This window comes from Danio rerio, chromosome 18, assembly GCF_052040795.2.
Source record: "Danio rerio strain M-AB ecotype USA chromosome 18, GRCz13ab, whole genome shotgun sequence".
Taxonomy (NCBI): Eukaryota; Metazoa; Chordata; class Actinopteri; order Cypriniformes; family Danionidae; genus Danio; species Danio rerio.
The window spans coordinates 2420130-2435000 of NC_141038.1; the positions used below are offsets into that span (position 1 = coordinate 2420130).

The window sequence follows — 14871 nt, forward strand, 5'->3', positions numbered from 1 at the left end:
CAATTCTCTCTACTGTCCTATCAAAACTAAAGGTGAAAACCCCCCTGGGTTTCCTCCGTGTGTTTTCCCCCACAGTTCAAAGACATGCGGTACAGGTGAATTGGGTAGGCTAAATTGTCCGTAGTGTGGATGTTTTCCAGAGATGGGTTGCGGCTGGAAGGGCATCTGCTGTGTAAAAACTTGCTGGATAAGTTGGCGGTTCATTCCACTGTGGCGATTACGAATAAATAAAGGGACTAAGCCGACAAGAGAATGAATGATTGAATATTAGCAAGAATTGTGCCTTGTAGAACTGTAGAAGTGTGACCAAATTACATTAATCATTTTTAATTAACTGAAATAGTTACAAAGCACTTCACAGGAACACTTTAAAAGGTTTTAAGTGAAAAATGATATTTGAAAAACGCAGCTTTTATTTCGTCTCTTTTTTTCTGAACTGGTTTCCTGACCCATGCACGTCAATATTTTCTGCATTATGTTTCTGCATGCGTGTGGTCTTCAGCGCTCATACCCGCCGCAGGCCGTCACTGTGTCCAGGTAGACGGATGGGTTTGATTGGTCCAGGCTGTGATTGGCATTAATTGGCATAACAGAAGGCATGAAGGCCCGCCTTTCACATGAGGTCAGCTGTGATTGGTCTGATGAGTGTGGAGGTCTGGAGGCTGCGGCGTCCTGAAATCACCCTTCACACACTTCTGCTCATGCTTTCCATTATGCCAGTGCTCTTTACCAGCACAGCCTGATGGTGGCACGTCTGTCACCAGGCAAGCAGCTTTAAGTTGCTTTCTTATTTGCTCTGTCATACAGGAGGACGGCTAATTTAAATGTTGACGATAACAACTACTTGTTCAAAAATATGTAATTCCCATCAAATTATTTTAGCGTGATGCAAAGACATTCAGGATCTTGAATGGTCTCACCCATAGTGAGGAATTCACTCATCTGATAGACAACAAAAGTCTATCAAATAAGGAATAAATAAAAACAAACACTTTTGGCTTCTTACAAACAGAGATTACTGGTGGGTTAGATGTTAGTGCCCATGGTTCACTGCTCCTGAAGCCACCGAGAGGGCATTTCCACAAGGACTTGGCCCCATCAATGCTGCTTGCAGCTAGTAAACCACAGCTAAAACTAACACAGTGTCCTAACTACACACAAAGTGGCACCGCAATAGAGGTCTGCATTCCCGCGGGCGCCGCGGGACCCGACCAGATTTCTACGGCGCGGGTATAAATTTCCAAATATATCACGGGAGCGGTCGGTAACGGGTTTAACTTGGGACGGGAGCGGGCTGTCTAGCAATATCGCTCCCGACTCCCGAGTGAGCACGCGCATGTATGTGTGTAAATGAAATAGCGCGATGCTGTGTTTAGCTTGTTTGTTGCAGTGGGTGTGTGTATGTATGCGCACGCGCGAATGAGAGATGTGTGTGTGTGTGTGTGTGTGTGTGTGTGTGTGTGCGCACGCGCGAATGAGAGATAGAGAGCTTTGCCTCATTGCCTGTGTTTGTGCTTGGTGCTTATGAGTGTGTGTTAGAGGGAGCGGGCGCGCGCGCGCGAATGAGAGAGAAAGCTTTGTCTGTGTGTGTGTGCTTGGTGCTGTGTGTGTGTGTGTTTATACAGACAGCTTGTTATAGGCTGTCTGGACTGTATAACTGGGTGATTTTCGGTTTTGTTCTCCCCCCGCTCTTTAGCGGGATCGGGCGTGGCGGATAGAAAACGGGGCGGGTCGGGCAGCGGGACATCAAGTGCTTAATATAAGCGGGAGCGGTCGGGTTCCGGCTAAAACCTGGCGGGTGCGGGCGGGAGCGGGATTCAAAATTTAGTCCCGCGCAGATCTCTACACCGCAACATGCAATAAAATGTATGTTTACCACATTAAAAGGAGTTTTTATCCTGACGATCAGCTACGGCAATGTGAGAAATCTCTATTTTCTATTTCCACGACTTTGCAGCAGAACAACAGCATAAACTACTATGACAAAGATCACCTCAGGTACAGATTATGGGCTTTATTCAGTGTTAAATGCTGCTAATGTGAGTTTAAACACTATTTTCAAGAGTTCACAATTAGCTGATGGTTGATTATAAAGCTTGTTTGGCATGCTGTCCCAGGAGAGAGCCCTGAGCTCATAAGATCTTCGAGCCCGGGGTTCCCTCCTGTTTGCAAGATGAGAGGGGAGTTTGAGCTCAGGCAGATCTGGAGAACTACCCTGCTGTAGGAGCTAATGAACAGATAGTGATCGCTCTTAAGAGATAACTACTTACTAGGAGCATGTAGGTGCTGATTTAGATTAGTCAATTAACTTAAGTTGGACGTTTTTAGACGGTGGGAGGAAACCGGGGAACCCACGTGAGCATGGGGAGTACGTGTAAACTCCGCACAGAAACGTTGGCTGGCTTGGTAAGGACTAGAACCAGTGATGTTCTTGCTGTGAGGCAACAGTGCTAACCACTGGGCCACCGTGCCGCACATCTAGGAAAGGAGGAGGAGTAGGGGTGGAAGGGGGGATTCTTCAAAATGAAGATGGCTGTGATGTGGAGCTGAGGGTATTTATAGTGGTTTAGGAATCGTCTGATTGGTCAATTATAAATTGAACAATGCTGGACCCGCTGCAAGCAATCATAAGCACGTGATCCTCTCCAAATTAGTTTATAAATAAACTGCACTAAATACTGCCAATGTGAGTTTAAATACTATTTTTAAGAGTTCACACTTAGTTGACTTAGGGTGCTTTCACATCTGTAGTTCGCTTCATTTGGTCCGGACCAAGGCCAATAAATGATGCATTGTTGCATTTCTGCCGTCTTTGGGTTGTTTTCACACCACACTGCTGGCTTTGGTCCGAACCAGTTGAAACGAACCAAAATGCAGTCATGTGACAAAATCCACATCTCTCATTGGCCAGATGTTGTTGAACATATTTCCTAAACTGCTTATTGATTGGTCAGAATTCACGTGCGGGAAAATGCCAGTGAACTCCCGCACGTAAACAAAACCTTTTACTCTGGAGGGACGACTGCGCTGGCTGATTGTATCCCTGCTTTAGACAAACTATACATTACGAGAATGAAGCGCGGCCGCGGCTGTAAAACAGTGTTCAGTGCGTCGCTCGTCACTTCAGGTGGAAGAGTGAATTAATTTAGCTAAACTGTGACATGCTCATCTTGCGGAAATATTAGCAACGATCCATCAGGTAATGTTTTCCCCTCTCTCTCTCTCTCTGTTGGTAAAGCGCTGTCAACAAATATTTTTCCTCCATATCCCATAATGCACAGCGCATCGGCCTACGGCAGCTGTATTAGTCCAAAAGGCGCAGTACTTTTTGTGGTTGGACCTGTTTTAGTACGGATCATATTCTCACCACAAACAAACCGCTCCAGGGTTCGTTTGAAAGCGTACCGAGACTACCTCTTATGTACGCTTATTTGGTCCGCTTTTGGTGCGCACTCGAGTACGATTGCTGCATTCTCACCTGCCCAAACGAACCACACCAAAAGGGGAAACCAACTCTAGTGCGATTCAACCAAACTAAATAAGGCAGGTGTGAAAGCACCCTTAGCTGATGATTGATTACAAAGCTTGTTTGGCATGAGGCCCAGAGCTCTCTCCCGTTGCAGGGCGAGAGGGGAGTTTGAGCTCAGGTAGATCTCGAAACTCCGCTGCTGAAGCAGCTAATGTTCTGTTTTTATATTACTGTGATGGTTGGGTTTCGGGTTGGGGTAGATGTTAATAAAATACAATTATTAGGAAGTTTAATAAATATTAATGTATTGTGAATGATAACTGAGCTTACCAGTAGGCGCAGGAGGCCCCTACTGGCCCATATCTATCAGCTGATAACCACTGATAACGGCCATTCAATCAAGGAATAACATTTGAATCAGCAGCTTTCACAGACAAACACATTTCCTTAATTTTCATTCATTGTCTTGTCGGCTTAGTCCCTTTTTTAATCCTGGGTCGCCACAGCGGAATGAACCGCCAACTTATCCAGCAAGTTTTTTACGCAGCGGATGCCCTTCCAGCCGCAACCCATCTCTGGGAAACATTTCCTTAATTTGACAAACATTATAAACTCGACATGTTTAAGCACATCCTTGAGCTTTAATATAAAGAAGTTGGTCTTAATTCTGTATAATATTTACTTTTTATTTATTAAAGTGGCATTGGTGTGGTTTTGGCTTCAGTGTAGAGATTTAAATTTTGAATCACACTCGCGCCAGGTTTTAGTTCGAACCCGAGCGCTCCCGCCTATATTCAGCATTCGTTGTTCTGCTGCCCGCCCCACCCAGTTTTCTACCCTTCGTGACCCGTTAACAAAACCAAAAACCACCCAGCTAAATGATACAGAGTCCAGACAGCCTATAACAAGCTGTCTGTATAAACACACGCACACACATAGACACACAGCACCAAGCCAGCGACACACAGACAGCGTCACGCTCTCTCTCATTCCCACACACACACACACACACACACGCACACACATAGACAGCAACAAACAAGCTACACACAGACAGCATCACGCTCTCTCTCATTCACACACATACACACACACATAGACAGCAACAAACAAGCTACACACACACAGCATCACACACTCTCTCATTCACACACTAACACACACACACACATAGACAGCAACAAACAAGCTACACACAGCATCACGCTCTCTCTCATTCACACACACACACACACACACATAGACAGCAACAAACAAGCTACACACAGCATCACGTTCTCTCTCATTCACACACACACACACACACACACACACACACACACACACACATAGACAGCAACAAACAAGCTACACACAGCATCACGCTCTCTCTCATTCACACACACACACACACACACATAGACAGCAACAAACAAGCTACACACAGCATCACGTTCTCTCTCATTCACACACACACACACACACACACACACACACATAGACAGCAACAAACAAGCTACACACAGCATCACGCTCTCTCTCATTCACACACACACACACACACACACAGACACACACACACATAGACAGCAACAAACAAGCTACACACAGCATCACGCTCTCTCTCATTCACACACATACACACACACACATAGACAGCTACACACAGCATCACGCTCTCTCTCATTCACACACATACACACACACACATAGACAGCTACACACAGCATCACGCTCTCTCTCATTCACACATACACACACACACACACACACACACACACACATAGACAGCAACAAACAAGCTACACACAGCATCACGCTCTCTCTCATTCACACATACACACACACACACACACACACACACACACACACATAGACAGCAACAAACAAGCTACACACAGCATCACGTTCTCTCTCATTCACACATACACACACACACACACACACACACACACACACATATATATAGACAGCAACAAACAAGCTACACACAGCATCACGCTCTCTCTCATTCACACATACACACACACACACACACACACACACACACACACACACACACACACACACACACACATAGACAGCAACAAACAAGCTACACACAGCATCACGCTCTCTCTCATTCACACATACACACACACACACACACACACACACACACACACACATAGACAGCAACAACCAAGCTACACACAGCATCACGCTCTCTCTCATTCACACATACACACACACACACACATAGACAGCAACAAACAAGCTACACACAGCATCACGCTCTCTCTCATTCACACACATACATACGCGTGCTCGCTCGCTCAGGAGTCGGGAGCGATATTGTTAGACCGACCGCTCCCGCACTTTATTCTGAAATTTATTCTGAATGCAGACGTCTACCTCCACAAACAGTGTTTGCTCAAACTTTTATTTTATTTTCATCACTACGAGTTTCTCTCAAGAGTTATCGTCGTTGCACACTGAATTCAAAACTCATTCATTCATTTTCCTTCAAAGCAGATGCACTTTTGCCTGCAACCCAATACTGGGAAACACCCATACACACTCATTTACACACACACACTCAAACAATACGGCCAGTTTAGCTGATCAGTTCCCCTATAGTGCATGTGTTTGGACTGTTGGGGGAAAAGGAGCACCCGGAGGAAACCCACACTAACACCGGGAGAACATGCAGCTGGGGCTTGAACCAGCGACCTTCTTACTTTGAAGCAACCATTGAGCCACCGTGCCGCCACTAAGTAGAAATACATCCACAAAAGTTAAACTAACAAAAACTATTAATGACACAAACTAAAACTGAAGTGAAATGCGCAGCAAATGTAAAACTGCTGAGCTATAACAGCCCTGGTGTGTTCCCGGGCGTGGTTGTTTGCATTTGGGGGAGATTTTTCCTCTGCTATTGATAAAAGATGGAGGTCTGACTCAGCTGTGTAAGAATCTGTGTGTTTATTTGACTTCTGCTTCAGTTTATGCTGGAAAACAGGAAGTGCAGCGAGACTGAGAGAACAAACCTGATTGTGTTTCAGGAGAACTACAGACAGCTCTGCACATCCCAGCATCACACAGGATGGAAAATCTGCTTTCTGTAGGACTGTTTACGTCTTGTTTTCAAGTACAATTATCTAAAAAGACACACTACCTGACAAAAGTCCTGTCGCCTATCCAAGTTTTAGGAACAGCAAATAATAACTGGACTTCTAGTTGATCATTTGGTATCAGAAGTGGCTTAAATGAAAGGCAAACTCCTTATTTGAGCACAATAAAACATGATCATGCCCTGATGTTGAATGATTTGATTAGGACAGTGAGCTCTGACTCTGCTTAGACTAAAGTCTCATCACTGAACAGAAATAATGTCCAGTATAGAATATAAAGTCCTGCTGCAGTGGAGACAGAATGAATATTGTGTCTGACTCCATCATGAGCTTGGAGGACTGCATCCATACATCTCTGACATCACTCACATCACTGATTAATAAAGTCATCTGGAATGAAGAAGAAAGCGTTCAGCAGGACTCCCAGAGTTCATCAAGACTATTTGGATTCATCTTTAATGCCTCTTACTTCATGCTTAATAATGTTCATGTCTGGTGACTGGGCTGGCCAATCCTAGAGCATCTTGACCATCTTTGCTTTCAGGAGCTTTGATGTGGAGGCTGAAGTATGAGAAGGAGCGCTGTCCTGCTGGAGAATTGTCCCTCTCCTGTGGTTTTTAATGTAATGGGCAGCACAAATGTCTTGATACCTCAGGCTGTTGATGTTGTAGATCTCTCGCACGCCCCCATACTGAATGTAGCCCCAAACCATGATTTCTCCTTCACCAAACTTGACTGATTTTTGTGAGAATCTTGAGTCCATGTGGGTTCCAGTAGGTCTTCCGCAGTGTTTGTGATGATTGGGATGCAGATCAACAGATGATCATCAGAGAAATCCACCTTCTGACACTTCTCTAAATGATCAACTAGAAGTCGAGTTATTATTTGTTGCTCTTACAACTGGGATCCACAACAAGACTTTTGTCAGGTAGTGTATATAAGAAGTGTTGTGTGTGTGTGTTCATACATATAGTATATACTGAATAGCTTTATTATTATTATTATTATTATTATTATTACTATTGTTATTATTATTATTATTATTATTATTATTATTATTATTATTATTATTATTATTATTATTATTATTGTTATTATTATTATTATTATTATTATTATTATTATTATTATTATTATGTTACCTAAACCTGGGAATAATAAATAAATAACATAAAAAGATGTTTTGAACATATTTTAGAAATAATGTTTTGGCAAGTGTTACAACCCTGGCTCAAGGGGAGCAGCATAAAGGACACAAAACAAAGATGGCCAGAGAAAATTGGGTTTTATTAAAGTAATAAAAAGAAAAGAGGGAATGAAAAAGGTGCCTGTATGTTCAGAGAGAGGAAACGAGTTCAGAGCTGTGTCTGAAATCACCCCTATACTCTGAAATAGTGCAGTGTTTAAGGGTGCAGCCATTTGTTGTATAGACACTCTGCCATTACACAAACACACTGACACACTAACAACTACACTAACACACTGACACACTAACAACTACACAAACAAACTAACATAACTACACAAACACACTGACACACTAACAACTACACTAACACACTGACACACTAACAACCACACAAACACACTAACATAACTACACAAACACACTGACACAACTACACAAACACACTGACACACTAACAACTACACAAACACACTGACACAACTACACAAACACAACTTCACAAACACACTGACATAACTACACAAACACACTGACACAACTACACAAACACACTGACACACTAACTACACAAACACACTGACACAACTACACAAACACACTGACACAACTACACAAACACACTGACACAACTACACAAACACACTGACACACTAACTACACAAACACACTGACACAACTACACAAACACACTGACACAACTACACAAACACACTGACACAACTACACAAATACACTGACACAACTACACAAACACACTAACAACTACACAAACACACTAACAACTACACAAACACACTAACAACTACACAAACACATTGACACAACTACACAAACACACTAACAACTACACAAACACACTAACACTAACAACTACACAAGCACACTGAAATCTACACAAACACACTGAAATCTACACAAACACACTGACACACTAACAACTAGTCAAACACACTGACACACTAACAACTACACAAACACACTGACACACTAACAACTACACAAACACACTGACACACTAACAACTACACAAACACACTGAAATCTACACAAACACACTGACACACTAACAACTACACAAACACACTGACACACTAACAACTAGTCAAACACACTGAAATCTACACAAACACACTGACACAACTACACAAACACACTAACAACTACACAAACACACTGACACTAACAACTACACAAACACACTGACACTAACAACTACACAAGCACACTGAAATCTACACAAACACACTGAAATCTACACAAACACACTGACACACTAACAACTAGTCAAACACACTGACACACTAACAACTACACAAACACACTGACACACTAACAACTAGTCAAACACACTAACAACTACACAAACACACTGACACACTAACAACTACACAAACACACTGACACACTAACAACTAGTCAAACACACTGACACACTAACAACTACACAAACACACTGACACACTAACAACTACACAAACACACTGACACACTAACAACTACACAAACACACTGAAATCTACACAAACACACTGACACACTAACAACTACACAAACACACTGACACACTAACAACTACACAAACACACTGAAATCTACACAAACACACTGACACACTAACAACTAGTCAAACACACTGACACACTAACAACTACACAAACACACTGACACACTAACAACTACACAAACACACTGAAATCTACACAAACACACTGACACACTAACAACTAGTCAAACACACTGACACACTAACAACTTCACAAACACACTGACACACTAACAACTACACAAACACACTGACACACTAACAACTACACAAACACACTGACACACTAACAACTAGTCAAACACACTGACACACTAACAACTACACAAACACACTGACACACTAACAACTACACAAACACACTGAAATCTACACAAACACACTGACACACTAACAACTAGTCAAACACACTGACACACTAACAACTTCACAAACACACTGACACACTAACAACTACACAAACACACTGACACACTAACAACTACACAAACACACTGACACACTAACAACTAGTCAAACACACTGACACACTAACAACTACACAAACACACTGACACACTAACAACTACACAAACACACTGAAATCTACACAAACACACTGACACATTAACAACTAGTCAAACACACTGACACACTAACAACTACACAAACACACTGACACACTAACAACTAGTCAAACACACTGACACACTAACAACTACACAAACACACTGACACACTAACAACTACACAAACACACTGACACACTAACAACTACACAAACACACTGACACACTAACAACTACACAAACACACTGACACATTAACAACTAGTCAAACACACTGACACACTAACAACTACACAAACACACTGACACACTAACAACTACACAAACACACTGACACACTAACAACTACACAAACACACTGACACACTAACAACTACACAAACACACTGACACACTAACAACTAGTCAAACACACTGACACACTAACAACTACACAAACACACTGACACACTAACAACTACACAAACACACTGACACACTAACAACTACACAAACACACTGACACACTAACAACTACACAAACACACTGACACATTAACAACTAGTCAAACACACTGACACACTAACAACTACACAAACACACTGACACACTAACAACTAGTCAAACACACTGACACACTAACAACTACACAAACACACTGACACACTAACAACTACACAAACACACTGAAATCTACACAAACACACTGACACACTAACAACTAGTCAAACACACTGACACACTAACAACTTCACAAACACACTGACACACTAACAACTTCACAAACACACTGACACACTAACAACTACACAAACACACTGACACACTAACAACTACACAAACACACTGAAATCTACACAAACACACTGACACACTAACAACTACACAAACACACTGACACACTAACAACTACACAAACACACTGACACACTAACAACTACACAAACACACTGACACACTAACAACTACACAAACACACTGAAATCTACACAAACACACTGACACACTAACAACTACACAAACACACTGACACACTAACAACTACACAAACACACTGACACACTAACAACTACACAAACACACTGAAATCTACACAAACACACTGACACACTAACAACTACACAAACATACTGAAATCTACACAAACACACTGACACATTAACAACTACACAAACACACTGAAATCTACACAAACACACTGACACACTAACAACTACACAAACACACTGACACACTAACAACTACACAAACACACTGACACACTAACAACTACACAAACACTGAAATCTACACTGACACACACAATCACACTGCTTTGCAAGTGGAATGTGGTGAATCTGGCGAAGGTCAGCGCGGAGCTGAAGAAGCGGATGAGGAAAGATTGGTGGGAAGGCAAAACTCCGTGAGGCAAAAAACAGCATCTGTCATTTTATGAGCGCGAGCCGCTCACGGGCGTAATGTCATATGACATATCCATCTGACAGCAGACACACGGATACCTCCATACATCTCTGAAGAGCGTTTCTGACTGCACGCACACACACACACACACAAACACACACACACACAAACACACACACGTTTCAGCCGCAGAGACAAACAAGACCAGCCTGCCAGCCTGATACACACCACTGAGGAGAATCTGCCAGCAGCAACAACAGACACACACACTTGTACAGCTATCTTTATGAGGACTTCCTATAGCTGTAATGATGTTTCCACTGTATACACTCACACACACACACACACACACACACACACACATATATATATATATATATATATATATATATATATATATATATATATATATATAAACATATATAAATGTACACTCACCGGTCACTTTATTAGGTACACCTGTCTAACTGCTCGTTAACACAAATTTCTAATCAGCCAATCATGGTCAAGACAATCTGCTGCAGCTCAAAGCGAGCATCAGAATGGGGAAGAAAGGAGATTTAAGTGATTTTGAGCGTGGCATGGTTGTTGCTGCCAGACGGGCCGGTCTGAGTATTTCAGAAACTGTTGATCTACTGGGATTTTCCTGCACAATCATCTCTAGGGTTTACAGAGAATGCTCCGACAAAGAGGAAATATCCAGTGAGCGGCAGTTCTGTGGGCACAAATGCCTTGTTGATGTTAGAGGTCAGAGGAGAATGGCCAGACTGGTTCCAGCTGATAGAAAGGCAACAGTAACTCAAATAAGCACTCGTTACAACCGAGGTCTGCAGAAGAGCATCTCTGAACACACAACACGTCCAACCTTGAGGCGGATGGGCTACAGCAGCAGAAAAGCACACCGGGTGCCGCTCCTGTCAGCTAAGAACAGGAAACTGAGGCTACAAATCACACAGACTCCCCAAAACTGGACAATAGAAGATTGGAGAAACGTTGCTGCTCTGATGAGTCTCCATTTCTGCTGACACATTCGGATGCTCAGCTCACAATTTGGCTTCAACAACATGAAAGCATGGATCCATCCTGCCTTGTAGCAATGGTTTGGTTACACATCTTCTGATGGCTACTTCCAGCAGGATAACGCTCCATGTCATAAAGCCTGAATCATCTCAGACTGGTTTCTTGAACATGACAATGAACTCACTGTAGTCAAATGGCCTCCACAGTCACCAGATCTCAATCCAATAGAGCACCTTTGGGATGTGGTGGATCGGGAGGTTGGCATCATGTATGTGCAGCCGACAAATCTGCAGCAACTGTGTGATGCTATCATGTCAATATGGAGCAAAATCTCTGAGGAATCCAACCTGGTACTAGTAATGTGTACTGGTATATGTATATATATATATATATATATATATATATATATATATATATATATATATATATATATATATATATTAGGGATGTAACGGTATCAGAATTTCACGGTACGGTAATACCTCGGTATGAATGTCACGGTACGGTATTTATTGAATCATTTACAGGAAAAAAAAAACTTTTGAAAATACTCCCAAAAAAGTGCCAAAAGTGTCAATGACATACAAATTAGCCATCTATCTGTTAGCTTTGAAACAGGAACTTCAATTTTAATAACAAAAAATTATTAAACCATGTAAAAAAATAAAGTTTCAATTTAGTATTGTTAAAAACTCATCACATTCAACACTTAATCACTCACTTAGATAGAGATGGGTTTAAAGGAAAATTATCATATAATTATAATCTGGTAAAAGCTGGTATCTCTGAGTATTTACAATGTCCCCTGCAACAGAAAAAACCCCTCTCATTTGGGACTGAGGATTCTGGGACAAGAGAGATATGACTTGGCCCAGGTTGACAGCAGTGGGGTAACGTTGTGCATTGTCTTTCCCCCACTTGAGAAGACAAACCATGAGTGAGATAGAGATCTCTTTGCGGTACAAGTCAATGTCTGCATCAATCTGAACAGTGTGCTGTGTTTCTGCAGTCCCCATGACTGTTATTAGTCGTATTCCCCAACTTGCAGGCACGTGCACACATAGGGCTCAACCTGTGCAGTGCACATGCCCTTTTTAGTCTTGGATAGAAAATGCCCTTCCAAAACGATCAAAAGTGCCCCCGCGACGCGACACAACCTCCGTCCAGTCCAGCCCTTCAGTAGGCGCGCGATAACACCTCTCTTGAGTATGCGCGCTCAACCCCCCCTCGGCGCTTTACAATACGCGCGCCACAACACAGCTGATCAGAACGCGCACGACAGCACCGCTATTCAGCACGCGCGCGGCGACAACACCCGCTTTAGGTTCGATCATTTCCATCTTTTTTCATCTCCGCTACTAGCAGCACACTCCATTTCCGCATTACTGGATCTGTAGCGACAACAGACCGCAAAGGATTATGGCCACGCCGGGGCTGATGGGAAATGAAGTTTCAGCTACCTCCCGTTCGCTTCATTCGCCTGAGCAAATTTTCTCAGAAGACCTATAGTTTTACCGAGTCATGCGACTTCGGTAATATCGAAAAAATTTAATATTGCGGTATGACGGTATTTACAATACCGTTACATCCCTAATATATATATATATATATATATATATATATATATATATATATATATATATATATATATATAAACACACACACACACACTGCTGAAGCACAACTGTGTTTAAACCCCTTGTAAAAGTGATTTTTTTTAATGTTAGTTCCCCTTTAAGAGCAATTTTAAACATATTTGAGAGCTATAAATGACTAACATACTGATAACAGCTTGTGTTTTATTTGTAAAGTGATCACAGACTGTGTAGAGTTCATCTCAGGCCACAGCATCAGTCTGGCTCACATCGCTCTCTCTCTACATTTACAGCAGGTTAATAATGTGTGTGTGTGTGTGTGTGTGTGTGTGTGTGTGTGTGTGTGTGTGTGTGTGTGTGTGTGTGTGTGTGTGTGTGTGTGTGTGTGTGTGTGTTTCTGTGTGTGTTGTCCAGCTGGCAGCAGGTGAGTCTGCATCAGTGTTTCTGCTGATGTGTGTGTTTCTGAGTGGCGTGAAGAGCGGCTCTTCAGACTGAAGTCAATATTGGTCTTGGCCGTGCTTTCAGCTCAGGGCTACAGGTAATGGTACACACACACACACACACACACACACACACACACACACGTACAAACACAAAAACAGACAGACACACTGACATCCATGCACACAAATATGCATGCACGCACGCACGCACACACGCACACATGCACACACACACAAACACACACTGAATCACTCACTCACAAACACACACACAAACTCACTTACACAAACACACAAACAGACACACTCACACACATACTCTCTCACACACACATATATGCACATATACACACAAACTGTCTCACACACATATGCACACACACAGAGAGACACAGATATATGCACGCACACACACTCTCACATACAGACACACACACACACACACACACACACACACTCACTTACACATGCACACATATACACAAACATACACACATTACGAACACGCAAACAGAAGCACACACACACAAAAGACACATATATGCACACACACACACACACACACCCACACACAGACAAACAAACACAGAC

The 14871-nt window shown here is 42.4% G+C and overlaps 1 protein-coding gene and 1 long non-coding RNA gene across 3 annotated transcripts in view; one reads left to right on the forward strand and one right to left on the reverse strand.

Annotated features, from left to right (window-relative positions):
- Nucleotides 1-14871, reverse strand: part of LOC101886077 (transcription initiation factor TFIID subunit 4) — a 185938-nt gene that overhangs the window by 1454 nt on the left and 169613 nt on the right. The window lies entirely within an intron of this gene.
- LOC147839627 (uncharacterized) lies at nucleotides 432-3948 on the forward strand. The gene is made up of 3 exons (XR_015514688.1): nucleotides 432-1162; nucleotides 1839-2733; nucleotides 3566-3948. It is a non-coding gene; the product is annotated as an uncharacterized LOC147839627 (long non-coding RNA).